This window comes from Phoenix dactylifera, chromosome 4 (genome assembly GCF_051530095.1).
Source record: "Phoenix dactylifera cultivar Ajwa chromosome 4, Ajwa_hap1_PhDact_Kaust_v1.1, whole genome shotgun sequence".
Classification (NCBI taxonomy): Eukaryota; Viridiplantae; Streptophyta; class Magnoliopsida; order Arecales; family Arecaceae; genus Phoenix; species Phoenix dactylifera.
The window spans coordinates 42,644,632-42,651,130 of NC_143193.1; the positions used below are offsets into that span (position 1 = coordinate 42,644,632).

General features: G+C 44.6%; 1 pseudogene; it reads left to right on the forward strand.

The window, feature by feature from the left end:
* Positions 1-4,632: 4,632 nt before the first annotated feature.
* On the forward strand, positions 4,633-5,825 carry LOC120107623 (leucine-rich repeat receptor-like serine/threonine/tyrosine-protein kinase SOBIR1 pseudogene; annotated as a pseudogene).
* The last annotated feature ends 674 nt before the right edge of the window (positions 5,826-6,499 follow it).

Consider the following 6,499-nt stretch of genomic DNA (forward strand, 5'->3'; position numbering starts at 1 on the left):
TTTTCGAGATAATAAGATCTTTAACCATAGTACCTTCAAGTGCTAAAATATAAACTAAAGTCAACTATCGTGCTAAAGGTAGAGATAACAACCATGGGTCCTCAAGCACATTTATAGATGCACCATTCCCTATGCACCATTTAATGTTGGAAAAAATATCTGGAGCATAGGAACAAATTTTCTTCCAAACCATACAAGCACTTCGTGTACACGTCATGCAAAACTCCAATAACCAAGGTCTATACATCTCCCTCATAAAAGAGCTCCAAAAACCATCTTACACCAAAAGATACCTCACAACATGTTTAGCTATAACATCATCACTTCTGGTAACCAAAGATAAGATATCCAGACCACCATCTCGAATATATTGACAAACATAATCCTAAGAAATTAGATGCACCCTTCTAGAATTATAATTTGAGCCCCAAAGAAAAATCCTAACAATACTTTCCAACTTCTAAAGTGCTCCCTTTAGAATAATAGTATGAGAAGTTAAATAAATAGGAAGTGCAAAAGGCACTGATTTAATAAAAGTCACTTTGCCCATCATACATAGAGCCCTCTACTTCCAACCTTCCAATTGATTCAAGAATTGTTGTATAATACCACTGCAGTCAGATGAAGACAGCCTATTACGAGAAATAGAAATTTCTAAGTATTGTCATGTACCATCGGATTCTTTAATGTGTAAGTGATTTGATGCATTGCCTAATAAGAGGATTAACTTTTGGGCTAAAATTTACCATAGATTTCTCAAAATTTACCTTCTCTCTACAAATTGCATAATAATTATCTAGAATAGTCGTTAAAATTCTTGCAATCATCCGCAAACAAAAGATGAGATATAGAATACTCTTGTTCAGCGAGGTTGATATATAGATAATGAATTATTCTCTACCATGATCTTCAACATTCTCTATAGCTCATTTGCACAAATAATAAATAAGTAGGGTAATAAAGGACCATCTGGTCCTTTATCCTATTCATCCTATACACGAACAACCAAGATTAAATAATTGCAAGGCAGTAAAGTATGCTGCATCGATATTACATAAACAGTTAGAAGTTAAAATTCATATATATATATATATATATATATATATATATATAACGTTTACTGAAAAAATAGATGTATATATAAAGCTGTGAAAGCCAAATAGGAATCTAATGTGCGACCCTTCTTTCTTTTTGGAGTGCCAATTGCAGGTTGCATAGCATTTTCTAGACTGAATTAAAAGTTAGGGCCTGTTTGGAAGATTGGATAAATTATTCTTTTTTTTTTTTGGTGAAAACGACATTTCATATAGTTCTAACGTGAGTACATTCAGCCATATCAAAAGAAAGTAAAAGTACAAGGTAGGAGGTATGTCTCCTACATATGTCCATATGATCTTTCCGGAGTGCCGGGCAACAAATGAGACAATCTAGTCTGCTGCGCTGTTTACCTCCCGAAATACATGTAATGCCTGAAAGTCGCTCAACTCCTGAGCCAATCTACGGGTATCACGGATAAGAGAATGACCATCACCATATCCGTCCACTCTCCGAACATAGTCGATTACCACAGAGAGGTCTTCCTCAAGAAATATACGCTCAGTACCAAATATCCGCCTCGCATAGAATATCCCCTTTCAAGCAGCCCGCAACTCCACCCCAACTGCAGTAAGTCCAGGCGTGCGGCGGCCACCAGCTATTATTATCCTACCGAGATGATCTCTGGTCACAAAACCAACACCTCCAGACATACTACCATCAAAGTTTACTTCGAAATGACCAAGGGGTGGAGGTACCCAAGAAACAAGTGCGAACCTGGGCGCTGTGACAGTGGAAAGAGTACCCCAGATGTCCTAAGCCATCCTAGAAGAGAACATAACGGCAGCTGTAGTGATCTCCCTCGCATGAAGCATAGCTCTGTCTACACCATCCTCGGGGATAACCTCCTGCCCTCAAACAGGCCAGCATTCCTGTTCAACCAAATATAATAAGTCAAATATGCCCAAAGGATCCCCGCCTCAACAGTACTAGGCCTCCGCAAGGAGACTCTCGGCCGATGAATTAAATCCTGTGCCGACTTGACCGAGTGGGGCAACAGCTCAGGCGATTTACTCCAAATCTTCCTGGCTTTGGGACACTGCAAAAGAACATGATCAATAGTCTCCTCGACATCTGTGCACACCTCGCAACACTGAGTAGTCCTCACCCCTCATCGTGCTAACAAGCTCTTGGTTGGTAAGCAACCCCATGCCACCTTCCAGATGAAGAGCGCCACATGCGGGTGAATCTGCATCCTCCAAATCCATCCTCCCCCTATCTGCCTGACTGGCTCTCGGCTCATCATCATATGAATATCCCTGGCTTACACCTGCAACCACCTTGTCGGCACCCAGACTAGTCTGTCTGGCCTCTCCCAGGCAAGAACTAGTAGGGCTAGGACCATCTCTGCCAACTGCTCTCCAAAAGCCTCCCGAATCAACCCCTCCCTCCAGCGGCCCCCCCAGGCTCCATCAGGTCTCTAACCCTGTGATCAGCTAACCTCGACGTATCTACCATAATTGGCAACCTACTAATCGGCTACTCAGTCACCCGGCTATCCTCCAACACATTAATGGACCGACCATATATCACCAATGGCCTATGTGATCACAGGAAGCAACAACATTGCTCTAGCACAGATCTCTATCCAGATCGGTGAATGGCGATGACCAGCTCGAACCCCGGGCACTAGAGCACCATACTTGTCCCTCATCAGGGAGGACCACATGCCATCAGGCTCTAGCACAAATCTAGCGGCGTGTCGTGTCGCTAAGATCTCTCGTCTTGCTACCAAAGACTGCACCCCCAAACCTCCATACCTGGTCGGCTGACATACAACCTCCCACGCCATCAGATCGATGGATGCCACCTCTACCTCTTCTTTGATGACAACAATATATGGTTAACTGTTACGAGGAGCTAGTTGTGGAAGAGAGAGTTTAATGATGAACCTAGCTATTTTAAAGAAAATAGAACGCTGTAAATCATCTCTAAGAAGGAATATAGTATCTCTATGTTTCGAGGGATTGGCATCATTATTTACGAGGATTATCCGGGGATATAGTTTATCAAACAAACTGGTCTTAGTGGACTTTTGAGGAGATGATGTGGAATAAAACAAAATATAATCTAGATTACTCCGCTTTATCAAAACCAAACATTTATTTTTATTCTACTGTAGTTTCACTTGGCTGGTTTCACCAAATCGAAATCTACCAACCAGTAACAGTGTTACTTGCATGGCCCACGCGGCAGATGGATGAAGTCATCGAAGACTTGTTACCTAAAAAAAATTTAAAAAAAAAAAAGAAGTCATCCAAGACTTGCAGTTAACGACGACCCTCGCGTCTTGGGAACACTTTGATTCCACTCCGCTGCAGACGCTAACAAAACCCTCTCTGGATTCACTGTCTTTGAGCTTCCACATTCCAACTTGCAGAGAAGTTTCCATCATCGCTCACTTTCCGCCTCTAACCAACACGACATGAAGACAAGACCCGTTCAGACCACAAATTAAACTACCACCTATCTTCTTAATTGCATGGCAACTTCTAAACCACGGAAGAATTCAGTCCCCCCTCACCTTGACCTAGGGGTGCAAATGGGTCGGATTAGATCGGGTCCTAAGTGACCCCGATCCAACTCGGTTTTTTATTCGGGTCCTAATTTTGGACCCAGACCCAATCCGGTTGAAGATTGGGTTGGGTCAGGTCGGGTCCGAGTCGGATCCGTGTCCAAGTCGGGTCAGGTTCGGGTCCGAATCGAATCCATTTTTTGTGCTTGTGGAAAAAGAGTTGGGCAAATCTAATTTGGTCATATCATAATTGTGAGGTGCTGGGTGACCCATGACTTGAAAGACTTGCTAAGTCATGGGTGACCTAGAGTCAGAACCGATGACCCTTGACTAAGTAAGTCGGTCTACAAGCCAAATGTCATACCACGCTATTTTTTATCCATATGACTGATTGGACGGAACTTGGTGTCTCCCAGCTCCCCTCTCACGAGGACAAAAAATATCCCAGACCTTCTTCCAAAATCCAATTCCATTGCAGAAAACTGGCACATGACCCATATTCAGGTCAGTGTTCCCTCGATCACTTTCTCCCTTCAAAAGTTAAAAGAAACAAAAACTCAAAAACAGAAGGAAAAAAAAAAAGAAGCCAGCTACCGAGACACCAGAGGTATCATAGGTCGGGTCGGGTCGGGTCGGATCACGGGTCGACCCGATCTATTTGCAGCCTTACCTTAACCTATCAACCCTCTCTCTCTCTCTCTCTCTCTCTCTCTCTCACACACACACACACACACACACACACACACACACATACTTGCATTATAGTCTTTTCCTTCAAAGCATTCATGGACACAGCCTTCATCCCTCTCCTTGAACCCTTCTCTTGGCCTATCAACTCTCTCTCTAATAGTTACATTGTAGTATATCTTCAAGGCATTCACAAAACAAATCCTTCGCATATGGACTTCCAATTCCTCTCCATCCTCCTCTCTCTACTCTTGTTCTCTCTAATCAACTCATCTACTTGCTCTTCTGATGAAACAACTAATAACCAACACCCGGCGCCAACAACACGTCCCTCCATGCCCGAGTTGCTCCCTTATCCTCTATGGGTCAGCGTTGTCATCTCCTTCTCCATCGGCTTTGCCTTAGGCCCCTTCCTCTTCATCCTCTGGAGACTCGCCATCAGCCGCTGCCGTCGCATCAAAACCAACGAAGAAGAGCTCGCCGACACTCCCACCGTCTTCAGCCCCATGCTCAGGTCCAACCTCTCCTTCATCGACAAGCTCCGACACAACGACTTCCCCGCCGGTCTCCAGGTCATAGGCCGTGGCGGCTGCGGCGAGGTCTACAAGGCTGAGCTCCTTGTCTCCGGCCGGAGAATCCCCATCGCTATCAAAAAAGTCCTCCAACCGTCCCTCGACGCTGCTAACCTCACCGAAGAAGAGAACAGGCTTCTCCGCTTTCAAATGCGGCAAATCCGGTCGGAAATCCTCACCGTCGGCCGGATGCGCCACCCAAATCTCCTCCGCCTATTGGCACACGTTCCGCAACCGGAGTGCCACTACCTCGTCTATGAATTCATGCACTACGGCTCTCTGCATGACGTGCTAAAGCGCGGAGCTCGCGAGCTGGACTGGCCAACTCGTTATCGAATCGCTCTCGGAATCGCCGCCGGCCTCGAGTATCTCCACATGGTGCACCGGCCAAGAATTATACACAGAGATTTGAAGCCAGCAAATATCTTGCTCGACGACGGACTAAACGCCCGGATTGCCGATTTCGGGCTGGCGAAGGTGGTGCCGGATTTTATCAGCGGACCGTTCAGTTCGCGTAACATCGCCGGAACGGTGGGCTACATCGCACCGGAGTACTTCCAGACATTATCATGCACGGATAAGTGTGACATATACAGCTTTGGAGTGATTCTGGCGGTCCTGGTTACTGGGAAATTTCCAAATGATGTGTTCTTTCAGATGACTGATGAAATGTTCATCATTGGATGGGTGAGGAGTGTGTTACGATCGGATAATCCAAAGGTGGCGATTGATCCGAATTTGGTGGGGTGTGGGCTAGAGGAGCAGATGTTGCTGGTGTTGAAGATTGCTTGTTTTTGTACGTATGATGATCCCAGTGAGAGGCCTAATAGTAAAGATGTTCGGTGTATGCTGTCTCAGATAAAGCATTAGATTAACAAGGATTCACTACTGTATGGAATAGAGATATTAGCCTTAAATTGTAAAATGATTGTATTGTCCTCAGCTATATAACATGATTTGAGAGACATCAATAATTTATGACTAACAATAGCATGTGGGATAACATCGATCATGCAACATAGTAGTTGATGGATTAATGGATGACATGATCATCTCTCTGTTGAAATTGGTGCTGGTGGTCCATTTACTCAAGATCCATGTTACCTATAATGACACATATTCCATACCAGGAAGTCGAAAATAAATCAGAGATCCCAGACCATATGGAGCCCATGGACAGAGGTTGTATCTTCCACCCGAAAGAAGAATTTCCCTTTCCTTCTTACAAATCCACCAATGGATCACAGAATTATCACTTTGAGATATGTGCAAGCGATGAATGAAATGTTCAAAGTCCTTTGAAAGTTGTGCATGATGCAATCCAATGGTCAACATCCTGAAAGAAGACCAACCTTTCTTTCGTGCAAAAAAATACAACCCGAACTCACAGCTCACTTGGTGCAATAGAATGACTGGGTTTTTTCTTAGTGAATAAATAGGAGGGGAGGGGAGGGGCAGAACCCCACCCGCGTAGCAGCCCTCACTGGACCTCCCTTCCACCAAAGAATGTTTGATGCAGGTCGCAAGTTCCCGCATGCCCTCCCTAATCCGTGGAAAATCCCACCGGGCCATCCATGTGCGAGTACGACACCTCAGCGCCACTTCAGTACTAATAGAAGAAAAGCATATC